The sequence below is a fragment of the Manacus vitellinus genome, unplaced genomic scaffold (assembly GCF_001715985.3).
Source record: "Manacus vitellinus isolate BGI_N305 unplaced genomic scaffold, ASM171598v3 scaffold_28_pilon, whole genome shotgun sequence".
Classification (NCBI taxonomy): Eukaryota; Metazoa; Chordata; class Aves; order Passeriformes; family Pipridae; genus Manacus; species Manacus vitellinus.
In genome coordinates this window covers 7792296-7815191 of record NW_021940122.1, presented here as the reverse complement: position 1 = coordinate 7815191, position 22896 = coordinate 7792296, and the positions used below count along the sequence as shown (strand labels likewise).

Here is a 22896-nt window from a genome sequence, read left to right as displayed (position 1 = left end):
GGACTACCGGGATGTTAACAAAGCTTGGGAAGAAGGACGTACCACTGACGGTGGATACAAAGAATGCAGAATTTACAGGCCACAAGGACATTTGGCAGAGCCCCCAAGATAAGGAAGAAACTAATAAAGGCAGCTTGGCAATTGTGCTGAAATCAGCTCTGACTGGGTTAAAGGTGGTTCTGGAAGGGGCAGATCATGACCACCAACTCAGGGACCAATGACCCAAAAAGCCCACTGACTCAAAAGAAGTGAAAGACTGAGCATGTGGACATAACTAGCATGAGAAGCGAGAGAATCATTAACCAATAGAAGATAGAATAATAATTAATTAATGCAATATATTAATACTAATTAATAAGAGAACTAGGTAACTTGTAGCCACTGAACATTAATGCCTTTGCTTGCTAAAATGTATAAATGGTGAAAAGTTTTTGCTGGCTTTCTGGATTTGCAACTGTTTCTGTGCAGAACTGTAAATAAATCAATTACCTGGACTCTCTGGATTGGCTTCTTGCATGCCGGGTGAAAGAACCTATTTTGGGACAATAGTCCCAGCGGGTTGATTTCCCTATCCCCCGCAAAGAAGAGGGCCTTTGGGAATGAGCTGGTCAGGGATGTCGTGTTGTTTGCCTGCTACCTGCTGGGAGACAAAACTGGAGGAGCATTGCTGCAGGGACTTTTGGAGCCCTTTTCAACAGTATTCCTATGTTTTAGAAAGCATAGTTAATGCACATCAAACTGCTGAAAATAAGAGTCTCTTACAATTACAGAATCACAGAATATCCTAAGTTGGAAGGGGCCCACAAGGATCATCGAATCCAACTCCTGGCCCTGCACGGGACCATCCCGAAGAGTCACACCATGTGCCTGAGTGCATTGTCCAAACACTTCTTGAACTGTCAGACTTGGTGCTGTGACCACTTCCCTGGGGAGCCTGTTCCAGTGCCTGACCACCCTCTGGGGTAAGAACCTTTTCCTAATATCCAACCTAAACCTCCCCTGACACAACTTCAGGCCATTCCCTCAGGTCCTGTCACTGATTGCCAGAGAGAAGAGATCAGTGCTGGGTTAATGACTGGACCCAGTGATCTTAGAGATGTTTTCCAACCCTAATGATTCTAAGGTTTTGACTTTAGGAAGTTTCTTTCTTGTTGATATTAAAGGCTTTGTTCTCCAGAGATGTAGGAAAATATATGCAAGTTGTTTTTCTGGAAACAAAGTTGCCAGTAAACAAGTTTTCTGTTTTTTTTATTTCTTCTGATATACAAAACAGTGATAGCAGTTATGCTGATTGGGACCAAATAAGTCAATGGCTGTGCATATATAGTTATGGCCTGATTTACACTGGGGTAACTCTGCAAACTCAGGTAATGTTGGATGAGGGATTACAGTTTCCTCCTAAGCACACACAAAATAATACTGTTGACTTTATTTAAAGATGCTGTGCTTTGGCACTGCAATAATAGAACAAAAGCTCTGCCTCAGATTTTCAAATTTCACTCTTCTTTTTTCTAAGCACTTGGAAAATCGATGATCGCCTTTTGGTCTTAGCAGCTAATTAGGAGTTGTGACTTGCTTCTAGCAGGATGAAATACAAGTTGGATGTTCCTGAAGTTCATGTACCTTGAGCACCTGCACACATACACAGCAGGAGGTACTTTTCCCTCTCTCAAGTGCAAGCCTATAGTCCTTTCAGAAATCTCTCCTGCTGTTTCTCCAGCTTTTCCACCCTCATTTTCCTCACAAACATGTGGCTGCAAATCCAAGTGAAAACCAAGCTGCTTCATTCACAGTCAGCTCCCAAGGAAGTACTTACATGCCCTTTTTCTTTTTTCCCCAGTTTTCAGTTTGGGTCAGTGACTCCCGCTGCATGGAAGAATTTACTCCCTTTACTTTCCCATTTTGTGACCATCGGATTTAATGATCTCTGTGTCCCCAGCTCCACAATTGTCTCTCTCCATGACCAGCACGTGGAGAGCTATTTTAGCAGCACAGTACCTATACCAGCAGCACTGCCATGCGACACTCCTCTGGTACTTTCATCTCTGAGTGTTTCCAAAGACTTGGCAGCCTGTGTTTCCCAGCCCATATGTGGCTTTCTTCTTTAAAAGCTATTCCTCCCTGCTCTGTCTTATTTCTTAATAAATGACACATGGAGCCTTGAAACAGATTAATTCCTGGCAGGAGCAGGAGTGTAGGTTGGATTAGCAAACTGGGAAGGGTTAGCCACTCTGTGGGAAATGGTGGGTGTTTTTCCCCTCTTTGTTGCATCACAGAGTGGAACAGAAAACTCCTGTTCCTGCAGATCTCCCAAAGGACTTTGAAACAGCCAGATGCTTTTCCCCGAATCTGCTGGCTCCTGATGCCTGTCTGTAGTGGTGTGAGACAGTTCCTATGGGCAGGAGAAAAGATGGTCATGTGGTGAAGTCACTTGGCAAAGGCAGCAGGTTCAGCTCCCAGCCCTCTTGCAGAATCTTTGTCCAAGCTGTGCCTTCTCCCTCTCCCCAGAGCTCATAGCTGTGAGTGTGCATGCTTGGCATGCAAACAGTGCTGAAATTAATTCTACTGGGAGAAAAACAGAAGGTATAAAGCAACATTTCCATTAACAACGTAATGTACTGTATTGGAAAATCGAGCAACCAGCTGCTGTGCTGAAAACACCTTTGCATTTCATCTCTGATCACTAACTCATTCTACCTCCTGAAGAATCAAGGTTCTCACAGGGAGTGTTTTCTGAGAGATGTCACTTGTTTCATGGGGAAAAAAATAACTAAATCCCTTCCAGAGAAGCATATTCTCTGACACTGAATCCTATACTTTGCAATTTGTTGTTTTCACTCCTCCAAGGGTGAATTGGTGCACTTTCTTCATTTTGTAACAGCCATGTCTCTAACTTTAAAACACATCCTTCAGCAAAAGCCCAAGTCACCAATAGTAAATGTCTAAACCTTGCATAAAACAATGCAGGATAAAGACAGAAATACTGCAGTCAAAGCACTTGACTGAAATCAGTGATTGTTTTTTCTCCTGCTGACAGGGACTGCTGCACAGAGTTAGAAATACTGTGATGACAAACTGTACTCCTGTGCAGACCTTCTGCATCATCTGCTCCTTCTGGACCACCTTTATAGCAGACTGAACACAGCCTGCCTGCTATTGCAAAACCACCTTGGGAACAAAAGATTTTGCAAGAATGAACAAGACCCTTCTTGTCTCTGTTTTTGTCAGCCAGATCATGGAGCTCATTTGACTCTTCTCCTGACGGCTGGTGTTGACCTAAGGAAAGCAGCGGGAATATAAAACAAGCACTTAGGAGAGCGGGGCCACTCTCAGCGGGGCAACACAGGCTAGAACTAGAACATGCTGGTCATAAAACCACATCCTTTTGGGTTTATGCACCAAGGCTTGACAAGTAAGACCCCAAGTGTTTTTTCTTCTTTTTATCAGGGCTGATGCTTACTGAATGTTCGAGATTGGCAGTATTAAATGAAATGGACAGTTCTCCTATGAAAATGCCTTTGAAGTTTACATCATCTGTTTTCTTTGCCATTAGCAGTAACCAAAATGGAAAGAACCAGTCAAGACAATTAATCTTTGTCCAGAACCCTGTGGAGAGTTGACCTTGACTGGCTGCCAGATTTCCACCCGGCTGCTTTCTCACTCCTCTCCTCAGAAAGACCAGGGGAAAAAATTACATGGAAAATCTCATGGGTTGATATAAGTGCAATTCCTAGGAAAAGCAAAAGCTGCACAAGGGAGCCTAGTAAAAGGAGGAAATCATTCACTACAGCCCAGTCAGCAGACAAATGTCCAGCTACTTTAGGGGAAGCAGGACCTCTATATGCATAGCAGTTGCTTGGGAAGACAGATGACATCACCACAAATGTCTTCCCATCGTCCTCTTTTCCCTCAGCTTTTATTTCTGAGCAAGACATCATGTGGCATGGATATCCCTTGGGTTCTTTGTAGCAGCTGTCCCAGTTATTTCGCCTCCCAATCTCTTGTCCATCTCCAGCATACAGTCCTTTAAAGTTGTGGTGGAGTGTTGGAGGGAAAGCCTTGATGTTGTGCAAGCACTGCTCAGCAATACCCAAACTTGGTGTGTTACCAATGCTATTTTAGCTACAGATGCAAGGCACAGACCAGACAGACTGCTGTGAAGTTTAACTCCATCCCAACCAAACCCAGTACAAAGCCAGCTTGAATACTGTCTGACACACCACTGAATTTCTGAGATCATTCTCATATAAATTAACCTGAAATCAGACACATTTCTATGACACTTTTTGATTGAAGCTGCAAATAACTTCCACCTTGAGTTTAAAGTAACACCAGATACTGACCTTCAGTTTAGAGCTGTGTGATTTTTCTGGTGACTTTTTAGTCATGCCCCAAAATACACAGACTGAATGTTTAGACTGTATACACAAAGTCACATCTTTTCAGTCACCAGAATAAGTGACTCTGTTCTTCAAGTGAATGAGAGAAAAATTAACTTTATTCACAGACCTGTCTCCAAGGTGATCATGCATAACACTTTCAGAAGAGACAGGTTAAATGTGCTGTCATCTCAAAAAAATACTTGTGCCTGTCAAACTTGTGCTGAGTGCTTGCAATTGCTCCATTTGCATCACCTGTCAAGCTGGGTCAACATGCTGCTGGGCTCTGTTGTGAATTCTCACTGACCTTTTGCAAAGAAAGCAAGCTGGAAAACAGGGAAGAAGCTGACAAAGTCATTCATATCACAAGGAGGTTCCTGAACAGAGGTCCCTTACTTCTAGTTCCCACATGTAATGGGCAATAATGGTCATTTGTCTCCTGTTCCTATTCCATACAAGCGAATAAATTCTGACGTGTGTGCTGCTGACCTTCTTCTGAAGGGGGATCAGTATCAGGCATCCATCTGCAGGGATATATCCATGGTAAAAAGCCAAATGGATACAGAAGGGGAGCAGTGTAAGAAGTGTTAAGACACAGCATAGTTTATCTGAGCTCAGAACAAGCATGTCTAACTGCAGCATATAGGTATGTTATTAAGTTGTCCAGATAAATGTAATCCGTTCTGCATTAAGAACTGAGGTCCCCAGTATCTTTATCTTATAGTTGTTTAAAGGAAGCCTGTCGTGCAAATGAAGGAGTTAACGTCGTTAGGGGAATTACAAATCATTAGTACATACAACAGGCCAGCCATAACTGTGTATCAAGTGTTGAGCTCAGCAGGACTTAGTTACAAAACCAGGACACTTAATGAGTCATAAAGCACCCGGAATAATGAGAGATGGCATTAAACAAGCCATTTCTGCCTCTCCTTGGCTTGTCCAGAGACGGTGACAAGAAGCCCTCTGTTGTTTCAGCTTTTCCTGTCAAATAAAATTTTCGAGTCACGGTGAATTATAGCTGTGGCTGAACTTCTTGAGCCAGGGAGCTGGTGCCTCTTAGGCGGCCCTGGTGGGAGAAGGAGAAGATGACAGCAAGCATCTTGTCTCCACTCCTTTGCAGGTCATTGATTTTACCATTTTGGGTATAATATTCTTAGGTCTCCCTCTGCTTCCAGCTCCTTGCACAAGAAGCTATTAATAGTCATGTAACATTGAAAAGTGGGAGAGGAAGAGGTCTTAGAATAAAGTAGAGTGGCAATTAAAAAGCTGAATGTCTCAGGGTAAGTCCTGTTATTGGTGAAGTGTTAGAAGTGCTTAACCAGTTAAGTGGCAATGCTATTCCTAGACTTCCCTGACGATGGCTGTCAGGAACTGGGCTATTCCAGCAAGCTGTCATTGCTCCAACCAGCCTTCTCCTGACTCTCCGTTACTTGCTGGCTCACGAGTAGCATTGAAGCTCAGATCCTTGACCTTAGTGCTGGCCTGAGCTGTGAGAAATGTGTGTTGTATCTCACCTTGGCTCGAGTTCCCAGCTTGACCTTAGACCTTCCTTGTTACTTTGGCCTTGCCTGGACATCACTGGGCTGTGGCTGGTCATGGTTATTGCCACTGGACCTGGCCCCGGCCCCATCACCTTGTCTGGCTCCCAGCTCATTCCAGTCTTGCCATCTCTGAGCTGCATTTTCACTCATGAAACAGTGCTCAACCTCATGACCATAGGGAGTGTGTGTGGTGCCAAGGGTGGACTCATACTGACAACAGCAAAAATTCACAAAGCAGTTGCTAACAAGAGCCAGTGAGAGGAAATGCAAGTGTTGCAGGAAGTGGCTCTCACAGGGTAAGGGGAGGCATCTTTTCTGGCCTGCTGTTCCAACACAGATCACCACCAGCAGCTGATGTTTCTTTTTCCCCCATTTCTCCCCAGGTGTTTTGTTCTGTCCACAAAAGAAAGGATAGATCTGCTTCATTCAGTTTGAGTATTGAAAAGTAGCAGTGCCTGCTGGGAACTCTGCCTGCTTCTCTCTGACGTGATTGAGAGAATTTTGGATGGTGAGTCCTCCTGCCCTAAAACATATCTGAGACACTGCTAACAATCTCCTGGAGATTCATTTTTTCCCTGTGGGTTGTGGAAAGAGTTTAGCATAGCTCAGATACTTCCCAGCTCCCTGAGTATCCAATATGTGACAGAGTGCTGCATAACCAAATGTTATGCAGCCCTTATTGCACCTGGAGGATGCTCCTGTAAGTGCCTCCCAGACCCACGGGTAAAACCCTGGACTTGCTGACAGCAAAGGAGAGCCCTATGAAAACGGCTCTGGCCCACAAAGCCTTCAGTTTCCCTACAATGCCTCACTTGAAGTTACATTATGGGTTTGGATGGATTTCCTTTCACAAACAGAGTGTAAGGAAAAGCCTGCTGAGTGAAGACCCAAACAGGATGGGCCAGTGAAACTTTAATCCCCAACAGATATGACAATCCTGCTTCTCAAGACAGAAATACAGTGCCCCGAGAGCTGGTTGGCTGTTAGGGCCTTGGCCAGTCATGGTGGGGTCCACTCAAGAATACTATTTTGGAGGGGGCCTCACTTTGGGGATCATCCAGTCCAAACTTCTCCACAGCATGAAATTAATTTTTAACTGGAGAAAGAAGCAGGACCTTATAGAAAATGACTCTTTAAGAAGTCCCAATTTTTTCCTTTCTACAGGAAGACACCCAAACCCTGTGTGAGGAAAAAACTCCAGCCTGAAATCTGTGATAGATCAGCTTTGAAGGAGAGGCAGCTCTCTCGTACTGCTACATAGGAAAAGATACTCACTTTGTTTTCCTTTCTATATTTTGTTGGAAGTCTGGGGCTTAAATTTTAAATCAAGTCTTTGGGAACACGCTGTGAAGCAGACCATCAGTATGAATAAAATATGTTAGTAGGGACATGTTGAATTTATTGTGACTGTTTGGCAACCTCTGTTTTGCAGTGAGGAAGTACTTAGTTGTGGCAATGCAGAGTGGAGATTTTTTTGCTGAAGTAAAAGACAGAATACAAATGAGGCTGTTGCCGCAGAATGCCAGCTAGCGGGAAAGATACACAGTGTCCAGCCTGGGTATTTCAGTGTTTAAAAAAAATGGTGGTACTACTAAAACTTGAAACTTCTGACCTATAGAAATAGAAAAGCAGAGCAGTGCTTTCCCTGGGCTCCTGTTATCATTGCATAAATCAGGAATATTCATTAAACAAGAAATAGCCGGTAGCATTGCAGGACCCTGTGTCCATCAGTTTTCATCTGCCTTGTTGGGGAGAATGGGTAAGGCAGCTGCAAAGATTAAAAATTGCCTCCTAAATTAATGTCTCCCTGCTTCTCTGGATAACCTCTTAGCAGAGAGGTTTGCTATTTGTATAAACCACTTATATTTACAGTGCCATATCACCCTAATCCAACCAGTGTAATTGTGATTTGCAATCCTTAAAGGAAAGATTTCTACCTCTGGTGTGATCCTTGTGGGGCTCTTTAGACATGATGCTTTTCCTGCTCTCCTACTACCCCTGACTCCATCGCCTTGCACGTGTCTGCTTCCTCCCTACTCACCTGCAGATGTTTTTGCCCTACCCAATCCTTCACTGCCATCACTGCTGAAGGGCTCTTTACTCTTGAACCTACTTCGACTTCCTCTGCCTCCTTCACTTGCTGCTCAGTCTTCTCCTTGCTCTCTTCTGGATGTATCTCACTCACTTTCTTCCAAGAATCTTCATTCAAAAGAAGATCCAGTTGTGGTGGCAGCCACTTGCAAAATACTTAACAGATGACAACTGCAACTTTGCGGTACTCCGCTCCCTGTTCCTTCTCATCTTCTCTGTGTCAAGTGATGTGTACATAGCACACTGGGAGCAGGGGCATTCATGTTCTTTGTCCTTTGCTTTCAGTTACTTTAGAGCCTTCCCATGGAAGGGAAAACTGAAGCCAATGGAAGTGCAAGCAGCCATCGTACTGCGTGCTGGTTCTCCTCAGCACATGAGGGCTGATCAGTTTCTACAGCCAGCCCTTCAGTTTTATAGAGCAGTGCAATGGTGAGAGCTCTGAAGAAGGACCCATCCATCTCTGTACTAATGCTTTTCAAGGTTAATCCTTCTTTTCTTTGTGTGAAATATGCTGTCAGGAGTGAGTTTTTCATTGCTCAGGCACAGGCACAATATCCCCACCTTCTGTTGCTGTGTTGGTCTTCCTGCAAGCTCCGGGGAGGCAGCTCCCTCTTGTTCATGACATGGTCCACCAGCCACTGCAGTGACCAGAGCTGCCCCCAGCACATGGTCACAAACTGAATGAGTCCATGGCAAATTGCAAAGCCTAGTTCTGTAATGTCTGTATCAGTCTTTCACGGCTGGCTAAAATGCCTCTTCTGCCAGACCCATTAATAGGGAGGTTGCATTTCTCCATAATTTCCCCGAGGACTGAACACATCTCATCAATTGAAGGAAAAAAGGATGGTGACTCACACCTCAACCTGCCTAATTGTTTCCAGGATAGTCCTTCCCACCAAGGATTGAGAATGTCTGGGGTACACCCAGAGGAGAAGCTAATATGCCAAAATCTGTTTGTCTAAAATCCAAACAAATATTTGAAATATGATAAATTGCTCATGCTGCACAACAGTTGCCAAAGTCAAAATGCTTTTTCTTTACAATTGTATGACTCCTCCCCAGCACAGAGCAAATCTCCATTTCCCATCCCTTTGCTTTGCCTTGTGGGGCTGTGTCGACTTCTTGACCCTTCCTTATTTTATTTCACTGTTTAAAGAGCTTGGACAAAGCAGGAAAACTGAGCTCCTAATCTTGAAAAACAGCATATTTTTTAAGATCAGTGAAATTATGAAGCGTTGGTTTCCTTGTTCTTAGACATAGTTTTTGCAGATGGACTGCAGGGGTGAGATGTGCTCCTGAAAGCCATGCTACCCTTTTGTCAGGCAATGATGGAAAAGGTTTTTTGGACCTGCAGAGCAGTCTCAGAGCAGAGTTACCTCTGGCTGTACTCTCCCACCTCTGACAGTTGTCAAGCAGTTGACAACTTCAGTTGACAGCTTATGGACTTTTATCATATTTTCTCACAGCACAACTTCTCCCAGATACGAGCATCTCTGTATTGTCTGAGTGGACTTATATTGCATTTGGCACCAGCTTTATCAAACGTTGGATGAACCTGTCCAGCAGCACATCTATATTTTTTACAAGATTTGGGACAAGTTCTTCTGACGTGCCTCTCATGTGGTATACTGCTTATGCAAACTTTTTAGGTGCACTGTGCTGATGCACAGGAACACAACTGCAAGATGTGACACTGTGGTGGGAGGTCTCTTCCCTTGGACCTCTTGAAGGGAGAAACTGTCACTCACTGCATTATCTTGACCTTGTTCAGAAGCAAAGGTGTAAAAGTATTTCTTGGTCCTACAGTCCAGACAGTCACAGATTTGATCAGGACTGAGTTCAAGCAGTTTCCTACAGAGGGCGGCCCTAAGGAGGCCTTGGGGCACAGCATGCAGCCCAGCTTCCTGCAGGGGGATGTCCCTAGCACTTTAGGGCTGATGATGTTTTTAGCACTGGCTTGTCCTTGCCTGATACCTTATTCTTGGAGAAAAAGAAAAGTCGGGATTGGATGTCCCTTGGACAGAACATTAGTTGATCACAGCATAGATATTTTGAGGCAATTTACTCTGGCAAAGAATTACTTTCTTGCTTGAGAGTTGCTTGTTGTTTGTGTTCTGTGGCAGTGAAAGGCCAGGATGTGATGAGGAAAAGGTGGTCTTTGGTTCAGAGCAGGAGTGAATCACCAGCTCCACAGCTGGAATTGCCCTTTCAACACTGTTTGACACCCTCCTGCTTTTATGGCCTGACCCTGTCTCAGGACTTGAAATCTTAGGATCCAGTCCAGAATTTCTGAAGAAGTCATCAGTCTTTCCTAGCAATGAGAGGTAGCTCTGAAAGCATAGTGGGTTAATGATGATGGTGATAAAAACACCAATAAAATAGTCTGACAAAATTTACCCCAACAACCACTTTCACATATTTTCTGTTTTGATGCAACATTTCTGTTTTATTTGGCAGAAACAGAAGTATTCTCTCTCCTGTTAAAAAAATATTTTTGTTTGTTTATTTTTCACTTCTTTTTCTCCTCTTTATACCAGTTGCTAAGGGAAACAGAGGAGTAAACAAGAAAGAAGAGTGAGAGGAATAAAGGGAAAGAAAACAATTCAGGTTTTGTTATTTTGGATAAATTTTTTCAACCAAACTCAGAAATATCATCATGATAAAAGTACAAGAAAAACTCCTTTCAGCAAAAGCTGCTGGTTCTCTGTGCTTTCTCAAATCAATTCCTGCTGCATGGTGTGTCCCTGAGTGTAGCAAAGGCAGACTAGCATTAGGTATGAAGAAAATGTTGGCTCCTGACAACAGTCCTAGTTCAGTTTTAGAACTGCAGAAAACCAATGGTAAACAGAAAATCCTAGTTATTTTTTTGACAATTATCCATAGCTGCTGTTTCACTTTACAAAGTAACTTTAGGTTGCTCCTTTCTGCATTAGTGACCAAAGCCTCACGAGATTCTACGTAGACTGTTCTGGTTGGTTCTGCAGTGTGCTGGAGTCCTGCTCCAAGGAACCTTCAGCTTCCTTTCCTGAGATGAAATCAATGAAGCTCTGCAGAAAGCAGGAGGTGAATAGCAGTGATGCAGCAAAACTGTTTCCTAGACAAAGGAGGTCTTTTCTGCAAGGGTTCACACTGCCCTGCAGAGACCAAAAGAGAGTCAAAACAAGCTCTGTACTCCTTTAGACATTACCAAACATCTTATAGCAAAACTGTTGCTCTTTATTAAGCTCTAGAATACTTTTCCACTAGGTAGCCAATAATTATGCAGAGCTAAATGGGGAAGGGAGGTTGAACAATGCAGTCCCAAACTAGGAAAACAGTGAAGGGTTCAAAAAGGAAGGGATCTCTGATCTAATTCCAAACTTAATATATGTTTTCAAGATGTGTCTCAGCTGAAGCAGTAAAAGTAATAAGGATCAGAAGTAATTCTGACCGGTATGCTGGGTTTCAGCCCAAAGAAAAATTCCTAAAGGGAAAATACAAAGGTTTATAATAGAAGCACCAACCAACTGTAGCTGTGATCAGTCATGCTTCTTCTACACCTTCATTCTTAACCCTGAGTTGCATTCAGTGAGTAAAAATAGCCACTGCCAAAAATACTAATTACTTTGAAGAAGCTGCAGTGGCATCACTTTTAGAGGAACTTCCTGTTGTTTCTGTGTACAGTGTTAAAATAAGCATCTGGTTCAGAAAACAATATTAAGGTTGTAATAGAACTCCAGTTGCTGTTTAACTTTGTCATAGAAAACAACACAGAGGGAAAATGAAAACATACAGGCCTTACTTACACAGAGCCCCATGTAGCAACATTGAATACATAAGATCTCAAGCCAAGCTGAGACAGAGCTGCCGGCATCTGTCCAGAGGCACCCCTGACAGAGGGTTCTCAGATGTCTCCTTGGGAATGAAATGAAGGACTCTTCACCAGAAAGAACAAGCTGGTGTGTTGGCCCTGCAAAAAAGCACAAAGGAAAAAAGCAATCTCCCTCTGCTTGATCTGGTAGCCAACACCTGTTGTAATGATGCAATGTGTGGGAGGACTGGAAAGAAAAGAAAATACACTTCCAGCCCAAGTCCTGGTGGATTATTAAATGTCAAAACACCTTGCCACCTGATGACAGGACCAAAACTCATTCTTAGGAGCTGCTTCAAGAGATCCATGCACAACAAGTCATGCTGTGAAAGGGTGAGTAGGAGCACTGTGCCATTTCTTCAAGGCAGAAGAGCTCCTGACAGGGCAGGGCTGTGTAGCCCTGCTGCCTGCTGGGAAATGCCAAGGGGCTTCATACACGATGATGGACTTTTCCCGTGATGTGCAGTGCAGCCCATGGCCCCCTTCACCATTATCAGTGGGACAGTCAGGTTCAGAGATGTCTGTTATTCTTACCCATTAACCAATGTGACTGATGAGCTTTTACAGTTATGGCTACAGTGATCCCCATCTCCTTTGTGGGGATGCTCATTTATCCTTCACCACTACCAGCTGCGGCCTAGTGGGTTGTGTCTAACTGCAAGCAGTGTGAGGCCTGATTTTGTTCTTGGCTCTCTTTCTCACCTTGGGAAATCTCTGCCCCTGCCTTCTTCAGTTTCCCTGCCTATACAATTGTTATAATATTTTTATCCAATTTTGTTGATGGTTTGGGGAATTACAAATGGACTGCATCCCACATGCAGGAATTTCTTAATGGAGATTGCATTGGGTTCTTTTCCAAAGAACCCAAGACTAAGTCTGGAATGTCATGGTTTGCTACATAATCATCTTGAGACTTGATCTTACTGTCACAAGGGAAGCATAGCCCTATGTATAAGAACTGAAGCAAAAAATTATTATGGAAAATTTAGTTGAGGTTCCCCTCTGGTCACTACAAAAGGACCACTAGAGCTGATTCTCACTATGGCTAAAATTCAGTGTAGAAAGAGAATTTGACATCTGAGTTACCTAGGTCCTTAGTGCACAAGGTCAGGAAACAGTCCAGCTTTTTCTGAGTTCCTAATTCAGAAGTTTTGCCCAGGGACATTTCAGATTGCCCACATTACCTATTATTTGGAAATACATACATAGATGCATTTATAGCACCAGGCATTTTCATCCAAAATTAACGTAGTGGTACCACAGTGCTGCCACATCAAAGCTCCTCAGTACCATCTATACTGTGCCATTGTCAGAGAAGAGTAAGAGCCATTTGGCAAGTGGAGAATATATGTTTAAAAGGGGACAGAGCAAATATTTGTAGTTGCCTTATACTAGACAGGAGATAACTCAAAGAAATCACAAGTCACATCGCAGGGGTTTTACCATGGTGATGATGGATTCTCATTGCTTCTTGTGGTGGGCCTGCTGCTCCCAGGCTGGAGATCAAGCATGGGGGGGTAGTAGTGGCTGTATTGCACTGTGGGCACCTGCCCACCATGTCCCTGGAGCCCTGCATTGGGCTTTTGCAGCCCCCAGTTTTAGTGCTCGGATTTCGAGCGTCCTTTGGGAGGAACTCTACCAGTCTACCAGGAAGGCACTCCTTATCCATGTTGTGCTCCTCTTTGCTGGTGATAATTGCCTTTCCCTTTCTGAGTCTCCAGGGCTGACTGCCTGGCAGCTCCACAGACTTGGAGGCATCTGGTGCATGTAGAGAGACAACTTGTCAGATGTTTAAGACACCCATAAAAGACCAGCTAGTGCCTGATGGTGAGCCTTCATGGAATGCTGATTTGTATATGTTTCTCCTTATATAAAGCTGATCCTTTAAATTGCTCTGTATTTTTAGCAGCCTAATAACTTCCATAGGAATACAATCTTGGTTGCCTGGGAAAATTGTATGTTTAAAGTCACCGCTTTCAGACTTCTAACCTTTTCCATCACAACAGGCTCTGATACCTGGCACTTGGACATAGCAATATCTTAGACTGTCTTTTATTTTTGTTTTAACCACTGAATTGCTAAATTCCAGTTCATATGCATTTTATCTGCAAAAAATAAAAATAATGTTTACTATATTTCTTCCTCAATATTTAGTAACTGCTTTGGTAAGATCATGTTTGCCTGTTTTACGTGGGTGGTTGTTCATATGGATGGAAAATTACAGTTATTTATAACTCCATACATATTTGCATCTGAACAATTATTTCCATCTTGCTCTAGTATTAACTAAGGATAAATGAAATCTTAGTTTATCAGACTAAACCAAAAAGTTTCACTAATTCAACTTCTGTTTCTTCTGACTTCTAATGTCTAAAAACAAAGTTTTGCTTTTCTAATCATCAAACAAAAAACCTGAAGATGCCACTGTTGGAGACAAGGCATATATGTCTTCTCAGGAAGAGCAAATTATTTCCCAGCACCTCACAACCTGAAATGCATTTGCATAAGTTCCTGAATGAACTCTCATCAGTGAGAAATACCTCTGGGAAGTTAGTCCTAAGTCCTCATACAGCATCAAAAAGGCCATGTTGGTTTTGGAAATGCTTTCGTTAGAGAAAATGTGAAGAACTTTGCTACAAGTTAAAATTTTTTGCTTCCCAATAGCTGTTGGAAAGCCTCACTGTAAATTGAGTTAAACTGAACCTCAGCCTAGTGCAAATTACCATGCACACAGTGTTTCTTCATTGTTTCACTGTCAGCGTTCCTGAACTCACCTTACTCTGACTTCCCAAAGGCATCACTAACATCCTGTATTTTAGCCTGTATTTTATTTATGGCAAAAGAAAAAAGGAATAAGATGAAAATGGTTTAAATCCGTGGCTGCTCTGGTTAGATTTTTGTTGTCACATCAAAGCAGAGGGTATGCTGGTTGTCACACTGTGCTGGCAGTGGCTGTTGGAGAAGAAATAAAATAGAATGTGCTGTTTACCAAATGGCCATTGCAGAAAAAGGTCACTGTCCTGTTACCCTCTGCCCTGAATGCTGAGGTTTTGAAGTGGCAGTGAAGGAGGAGTGAGCATCTGGTTCAGTACCCAGCTTGCTTCCCACAGGTCAAGAGCTGCAGCACGCCTCACCTACACATGCCCCAGTCTCTGCCTGAGGCCTCACTGACTCCCAGGCAGGGCTGTGGTCGCTGCACAAACCTGTGGCACAGTGCAAACTGGGCAGAGCTGAGACAGGAGACAGGGCATGTTGGCAGAGCTGCTTCTAAATAGGATCCACATAGGATCGAGACAAGTTGCACGCTGTCCCAAGCCACATGAAGTGACAACTGTCTGTCTTCCACCTCGAGAAAAGTTCTCAGGTACTTTCTTCTTCTCAGACAGGACTTCAGGTCCATCCAAAAGGCAGAAATACAGGTATAGGGGGAGGCGGGAGAAAAAGGACATCACACTTCTCCAGCCGGCAATCCCCTTGCCCTTGCTGGCTGATGCTTCCCCGGCAGAGAAGAGAGCCGTGCCCTCTGGTGGCAGAACGGGGGAGAAAGAAGTTCAAACCTCACCAAATATCCAGTCCAAGGACACAAAGGCAGAGTCTGCACGCTCTGACCCCTGCCAAAATATTTGACCTCTGGTTAGGCTTGTATTGCCCTTATAATTCAATCAGCTCTCATGTGAGGGGAGGTCCCCCGTGCAGTCAGGGTTTCCTTGCTGCAGTCAGAGGCTCGCCTATGTTGGGCATGCCATTGTCCAGGTGGAATGGCACATTTTGGAAGAGTCCTCCAGCTATTCATTGACAGCATGCCCCTGACCATGACAGCTATTGCAGGTCAAAGTATGCAGCCAGGGCTGTCAGCATTTGAGTGCTTTGATACCTGCTCTGTCTCTCAGAGCTTTATAACAAGCCTGTCACTCAGCAGAGTTAGGAAGCTTTTAATAGGTCATGTTGCAGGATAAAGTTGATTCAGATTCAGATGTGGGAGAAAAGCAAGCAGAAGAGTTTACTGTTTGGAGGAGGACTTTCAGCTCCTCTTTTTACAGAAGAAGCAAAAGCTATTCTTGCCATTTGGAAGCAGTTTTTATGGATTCTGAATTACTGGTAAGGAGTACTCTCAGTTTCCATTCTATCCTTCAGTTTTGCATAGATTTTTCTTTTTTGGGGAGGTATTTTTGTGACATGCACTCAGTATGTTAAACCTTTCAATTATTTATCTAATTCATGATATATTTAGAGCCAGCTGTTTCTACCCAAATAAATATCTGGGCTACTTAGATTCAACTTGCAAAGGGATTTTTTATTACTAGATATTAAAATACTGTCTCAGTTCATTGGTCCCCATAGAATCATAGCAACAATGCAGTAGCAAAACATATGGAAAGTGTGTCTCCTTGCAGCTGATGGGGAAATATGATTTTGTGGAAGATGCTCTCTTTGTATGCAGTGGAGGACCACAGGAAGCAACCTGATGCTGGGAGGCTCTTTCTGTGGGAGAGGCAACATGGCTGATGATTTTGACATCTTCAAATTCATTTACTTGTGAAGCCTGCTTCAGCCAAACTAAAACACACATTTTAGTGCCAGACTAGTCCCTCATGGGCAGTCTGTTGAATATGAGACATTAGAAGGTGGCTTAGTAAACAATATCTGTTGTTCAGGAAAGATTCCTTTATTTACTACAGTATCCAATATACTAAAGGCTCTTATGGTCTTCTATATTTCATTATGTTCTCATTACCTACACCCAGATGGCAAAAACAAAATGCAAAAGTACTCATCTCAGGTACCTTTAGATACACATTATTTAGTGGATGTTGCAATCTTGTGTCATCTCACTCTCAAAGAACACCCTCAACTTTTGAAAGAAACTTCGCATGCTGTTCTAGCTGTTTTCACCTGCTTTAGCTGCAAAAAGGCAAAGATAGGACTGGAAACAACAGATTCAGTCCTTTGCCCTGCTGTAAATTCCCTTCATGGCCCTTGGGAAATTGTTTGCTCTTGCTGTGACTTGGTTGCTGATCTGTAATACGGATCTAACTGATATTACTAACCAATCTCCTGGCATGTGGGGAGCAAAATTACATTGCTCAGTTACTGTAGCAATGAGGCCTGGAATTTGGGTGCATATTTTCCCAGGCACAGTGCTAGAATCCAGAGCAGTCCTTGGTGGTCTGTAAAGCCCTGCACAGCCTCTGCTGCTGCCTTTCGCATCTACCCTGGCCTCCTCTCACCCCCCTCTCCTGGCAGATGTGTGTGCAGGCCAGCCAGTCCTGCAAGGGCAAAGGAGCCAGGGTCTGGACAAGCTCTTGTTGCCTAGTATTTACAGAACAGGATGAGGGAGGGGAGAGGAGATGGCAGGGAATGACTTTGGTCTGTGGGAGAAAAACAAGTTTGTTGCAGTTTTTAGCAAAAATCTAAAAGAGGGAGAACTAAAAGAGGTCAGAGGAGATGAAAGTAAAGAAGAAGTGTACTAAAGAAGGTTTATTTTTAAAGCAAATTCAGGCTACCCTACACATGCACATATTGATTCCCATTGCACCCCATGTTGCATTGGGGATGCCCCCAGGCTTCTGCAAATGGGTCTGGCAGCATAAATTCCCCACCAGGCTTGAATGTGAGTTCATTAATACCCCTTGCCCTGCTGGTAAGGGGAACTGGGTCAGTTCCTCTGCCACTTGCATCCTGAACATTTCCCTTCTCTGTCTCATGCTGGCTCTGGCATAGGGATTTCGGGGTAGTTGGCAGCCATCTGGCATGGCTGTCATGTCCACACAAGAGACAAGCTTGTCTCTAATGGCTTTAAACTGAGCAATGGTTTAGATATTGGATTAGATATTAGTAAGAAATTGTTTACTGTGAGGGTGGTGAGGCAGTGGAATGGGTTGCTCAGACAAGTTTTGGATGCCCCATCCCTGGAAGTATTCAAGGCCACATTGGATCTAGGAAACCTGGTCTAGTGGAAGGTGTCCCTGCCCAAGGCAGGGGGGTTGGAACTCGATCTTTAAGGTCCCTGCTAACCCGAACCATTCTATGACACTGTGATTCTAAGGGCAAAGTAACTCTTCTTCAAAGGCTCCCTTCTGCAGTGTAACAGGCTGGTGAGGAGAGGTGTGCAATGCCCAGAGAGCCTCACCTGCAAGTGCCTCCATCTCCCCAGAGTACCTGGCTGGAGGAAAGATAAAAGATGCGACTACTCCGCTGGCGTGAGTTCCAGCACTGCCAGTGTGCTCCCACCTCACACCTGCCTCTGTACTGGAGGAGTGGATTTACCAGAGCTGAGGGATGAAGTGCATCAGCAGAAGTTGGTGACTGAGTCTGCAAAGGGTCTGTCTCTCCTATGCCTCTGCATGAGCAGCTCTTCACCTCCCTGAGAGGAATTGTGTTCCCCAGAATGACAGAAACTTTTGTTTCTGTCATGCTTTTGGTTTTGTCATTCTTTTGTTTCAACAGCCTGCATTGACTGTGAGGGAAAAGATAAAATTTGAAGGAAAAATAAATGGTTTTGGAGCTGTTCCTTATTTCAAACATGCCAGCCTGCTTCCAGTCTTAAACAATGCCTTTGTTCACAAGGCTGGGACATTTCCCTTGGCCAGGAGGGAGATTATACCCTTCAATTCGCAGCTAGGGCTTGGCATATGGTTTTGCCACTGCATGCAGAAGAATTAATGAAATGAGCTTTGGGCTTCCAGGAGATCTCATGGCAGGGATACTTGCTATACCTTCTCTGTGCTAAGTGATCCTGCTTGATACACACAGACAGCCCTACATTTTAGGTTTTAAATTGAGTTAGTTTTCTTTTAAATATATTATCTGTTTATTGTTATGACTTGCTTCCAGGGTCATGGCTTGTCCTTGGCTGACTGCACTGGTCTACCAGTCAGTCAGAGCCCCTGCAGAAGTGCACCAAGTTTGACCAACTCTGTTGGCAGAGGCTTCATCTATACTAGAAAATCTAAACATCTGTCTGATTTCATGGTTAGCATGCCCTCTGACCACCTTTTTGGCCTGTGCCAGTCAGTTCTAGCCTAAAAAAGACCTGGACACAATCTGAGAAAGAACTTGTTAAGGAGCAGTTCCCATTTATTTCTTTATTAATGAAATAACCCTGAGTCTGGTATCAGTTTCTGTTCACATCAGAGCACCCTGGACAGGTCTGGGATCAAGCCTAGGGTTCACTTTTAAGGCTCTGAAGAACTTATTGCATGAATATAGGTGGCAGCTTTCCTAGTGTTTGACAGCATCTCTAGGTCTATGGACATATCAGCAGGCAAGAGGGGTTTGGACACAGCCATCCTGTTTTGGTGGAGAATTTAGGTGGCTGGACATGACTTGTGCCCTCAGGCCTTGGACGTCTCAGATGGTTTTATTTCATAACATAGATGCAACCAGTTATCAAGGGGGCCATCGCTTGGCTACAGCTGTGCTGAGGACAACAGCTCCCAGGCAGTCCTGCTGCTGCCAGAGGCACAACCTTCCCATGCAAGGAAGGAGGGTGATGGCAATGGCTGTTGTTCACCATCACAGGGGCAATGCTGGGGCCAGTGCAGAAGACTCATCTGCCTGCCATGAGACAGCTTTCAGCAAGTCTCCTTTCACTCTGCAGTGCCACTGACTGGCATCTTTCATGATGGTTTTTGGAAGCTACTTCTTTTTCATTTCCCATTTGGCCTCCCAAAATGCAAGTCTCTGTGAACCAAACTCTGCGTGGCCTGAGCAGAGATAAGTTTACACAGGTGATGTTCCAACACAAACAAAATCTGCAGCAGATTATAGGATTAACATTCACCCTGAAGGCAGCAGCAACTGCCGAGCCTTTTGATGAGAAAAATGGAAAAAAGTGGGAAAATGGAGAAGATCAGATTACAAAACCAGCTCTGCTTCACCTAACTAGAAAAACTGAGCCAGGCAAGCCTGCAAGGATGGCAGAGTGCTTGAGCATAGCAAATGTTCTTGCCGTTGACTGGCCCCAAGTCTCTTACAACCTTGATACATAGCACAGCCTGGAGAAGAGGCTGGTGACAAGGAGCAGAGCTGGATGTCTCTGGCTGTGGTAGGGAGGCAGGCAGGAGGAGAGCTAGGGGTAAGGTGCTGCTGTAAGATGGCTCTCTCTCCTGCCTATCATTTTTGGACTTGCTGTTGATTGAGCAGAGTTGATGTTTGCTCTGATCCCACTTTCTCTTTGCAGAGCTTTCTGTAGTGTATCCAACTGTAGCAGCCTGATACCGCTTCACAAATTAGCCCTCAGAATGGGACAGCTGCTGAAGGGAGAGTCACACCTCAAAGAGTGGTAGAAAGCTGCCAAGAAACGGTATGGGATTGCTACATATCCACAATATATGGACACATTGGCCATTGGGAAGTACCCAGCCCAACAGGATCTTGGTTCTCAGTTGGATTCCTGAGATACTGGTGACATATAATCAGAGCTTCCTTTTTCTCTGTTCTCTATGAAATAAGATGTTTCAGAGACTCCTTGCCACCTACAACAGGCATTACTGGCTTCTTCTCTCACATCCTGCCCATGTCATGGTCCAGTGGTCTGATCTCCACCTGGACCACAAAAACACTGAGTTTCAAGGTCGTAGCTACAACCACAGTCTTATCTCCCTTGCCTCCAGCTGTTCCTGGCTGTCAGAATCAGATGTGGTATCCTCCACAGAAGCATGGCACTCTGCCCATTCATACCTTCAGATACTTTCTCAATCAAGACAAGCACCGTCTTAAAACCTGGTGCCCCAAGAGAGCTATTATGTGCCTGTTATTTCAGCAAGCTCTTGAAGAGCTGTTTTGTTTTCATTCTACAAGGGTACCTATACTAATCTGCTCCTGGTATGAGCCTTTAGGGATTTCAATGCACAACCTGAATTCCTCTCCTTCTGGATGTCTTTAGAGATAAAAAAAAATGTCTCCTTTCTTAGTAATTTTGTTTTGTAGCTGGATGTTGGTTCGCCTTTCTTTGTGAAATCTTCCTTACAGTAAAAATCCTTTATTCTGCTTAATGCCCACACTTCTTCCAACACACCTTCTGCAGTCTTACAGTGTCTGCAAGAGTGATATCCATTGCAGATGGTGCTCTCAGAGGAGAGACAAACACTCCTTTGTTATTCACTCAACACAAAATAGATGCAGCAAATTCCCCACACACTCCTGTTTCCTTTGTGGAGGGAGAGGCGATGCAAGTGAAGATTTTTTGGGAGATGATCAGATGCTTCCTAGCAGACCAGGATGGTGTAGTTAGGCTGCCGAGTACCTCTGTGGTACCCAGCCCATATTGGAGAATCCATTTCCTGGAGGTCCTGCTCTGAAAGATGAGGAAGGGATCCCTCCCTGTCTCATGGTGTAGACTTGATCAACCTCTGGCCATGCTCTTATACTTGGCCTTAGGTCAGAGACACTTTCTGCAGTGTCTGCAGTGCAGTATCTGTGCAACGACAGTTCCCCTGTCCCCTATGGCTGCTACAGCCCCAGGGTCTTTTGGCAGTGCCTCTGGGATGGATGTGGTGTGCCATTGGGCATCCTGCCTCCACTCCAAACAGTTTTCATCTACTGCCAGGAGATTTTCACCCTTCTGATTTACCTGCATGGAGGATTGGGAAATGTATTTGGTTTTTATTTGTTTGAAAGCCTGTTTTCCTAGCTAGACATAAGGAACTACCATTCCCAGAGTTCCTGATCAGCAGACATTTTTTCTTTAACATAAACCTGGACAAAATAGTTCATCAAAGATTTACAGTGTCTCTGCCATAACCTACTGCAAGAACATCCCACCTCCACATACCAGATCCTCTCCAAGCATCTTTTATAAGTATTCCTCTAGTTCTTCCAAGCTAGGGATAAGGGCATAATTTAAACAAGCAGACCAAGTCATCTCACAAGAAAGCCTTTGCTCTTGAACTGGCTTGGATGTATTGCAAACTGGCCAACTTCCTTGCCTACATACTTTTCAGGTAGTTTTTTGGCTTCCATCAGCTTTCAAATGAATGTGTTGAAGCAGATGAGATTGACCCAAATTTACACAGGTAAGAAAGAAAACATCTTGCTTGAGATTTTCAGATGACTAACATGACTTTGTGTTTTCAGATCGATCTACTGGAGAATGACAGTGGAGAGAAGGCAAATTTTATCCTGGGATGTCACTACATAAATCAACTGATCTCAGATTCTAAGAGCAGAGCAATAAAGAGGAGTTTGGAAGGAGAAGAAAGGGTAACTCACCTCTTTAGTCTGTGTACAGACTTTTATTAATGTGGTATTCAAGATAAGTTTTATTCTCCCTCTCCCTTTTCAGTGTCCTTTGCACAACACCTTAAGGTACAAATGCTTTCACTCTATCAACATGGAAATTGCTGCCACTTTTGCTCACTGTCAGTATTGGTGGTGCTGGGCACTCCAGTTTTTTACCTCACGTCTGACCAGTCCCACTGCACATACTGGCTGTCTGGGCCCTCAATTCCTGGTGGAAACCCAAAGTGAGACCTGCACAGGTACCCACAGTGATACAGAGATGTAGGTGACAGCAGATGTGCCTCCTGCTATCATGGCTCTGCTATGGAAAAAGCCACTCAGTGGAAGAATGGGAGCCCACAATCTGGTGGCAGAAGGCCTTGTTGCTGGACCAGGCCTTCAAGAGCTGGAAACCTTTCTCCCTGTAGCTTTTGAAGGCCATCTCCACCTGGCTGTTCCAGCCTTGCTCCTTCTTGGGGCACAGTTTGGTCAGCAGGAATGCTTTGGCCCGTACAGGTTATTCTGTTTCCCCAAAGAGAGCACAGCTTTCTGGCCAAAAGATTTTATGACCAGCATGATCAAATTTACATGAAGGTTTTTGCCAGCTTTGCTATATTGGTCAGGGCTAGAGAATGGGCTGAGGGTAAATGACACTCCTGGAGATAGAGCTCTGCCAGAAAAAATTCTAGTATGCCTTACTCTTAACAGCTGCCCTTCTGGTTCTGTATGTCTGATTATTTTTAGTTTGCCTTTGCAATAGACAGACCCATACCTTTCTCATTAATAACGTGAAATTTGCCAAGTTCGCAGTGCA

General features: G+C 44.1%; 1 long non-coding RNA gene across 1 annotated transcript; it reads left to right on the top strand.

Moving 5' to 3' along the window:
* Positions 1-926: 926 nt before the first annotated feature.
* Positions 927-22058, top strand: LOC108640069. Its single transcript, XR_001920921.1, has 3 exons — positions 927-962; positions 6304-6428; positions 21939-22058. It is a non-coding gene; the product is annotated as an uncharacterized LOC108640069 (long non-coding RNA).
* Positions 22059-22896: the final 838 nt, after the last annotated feature.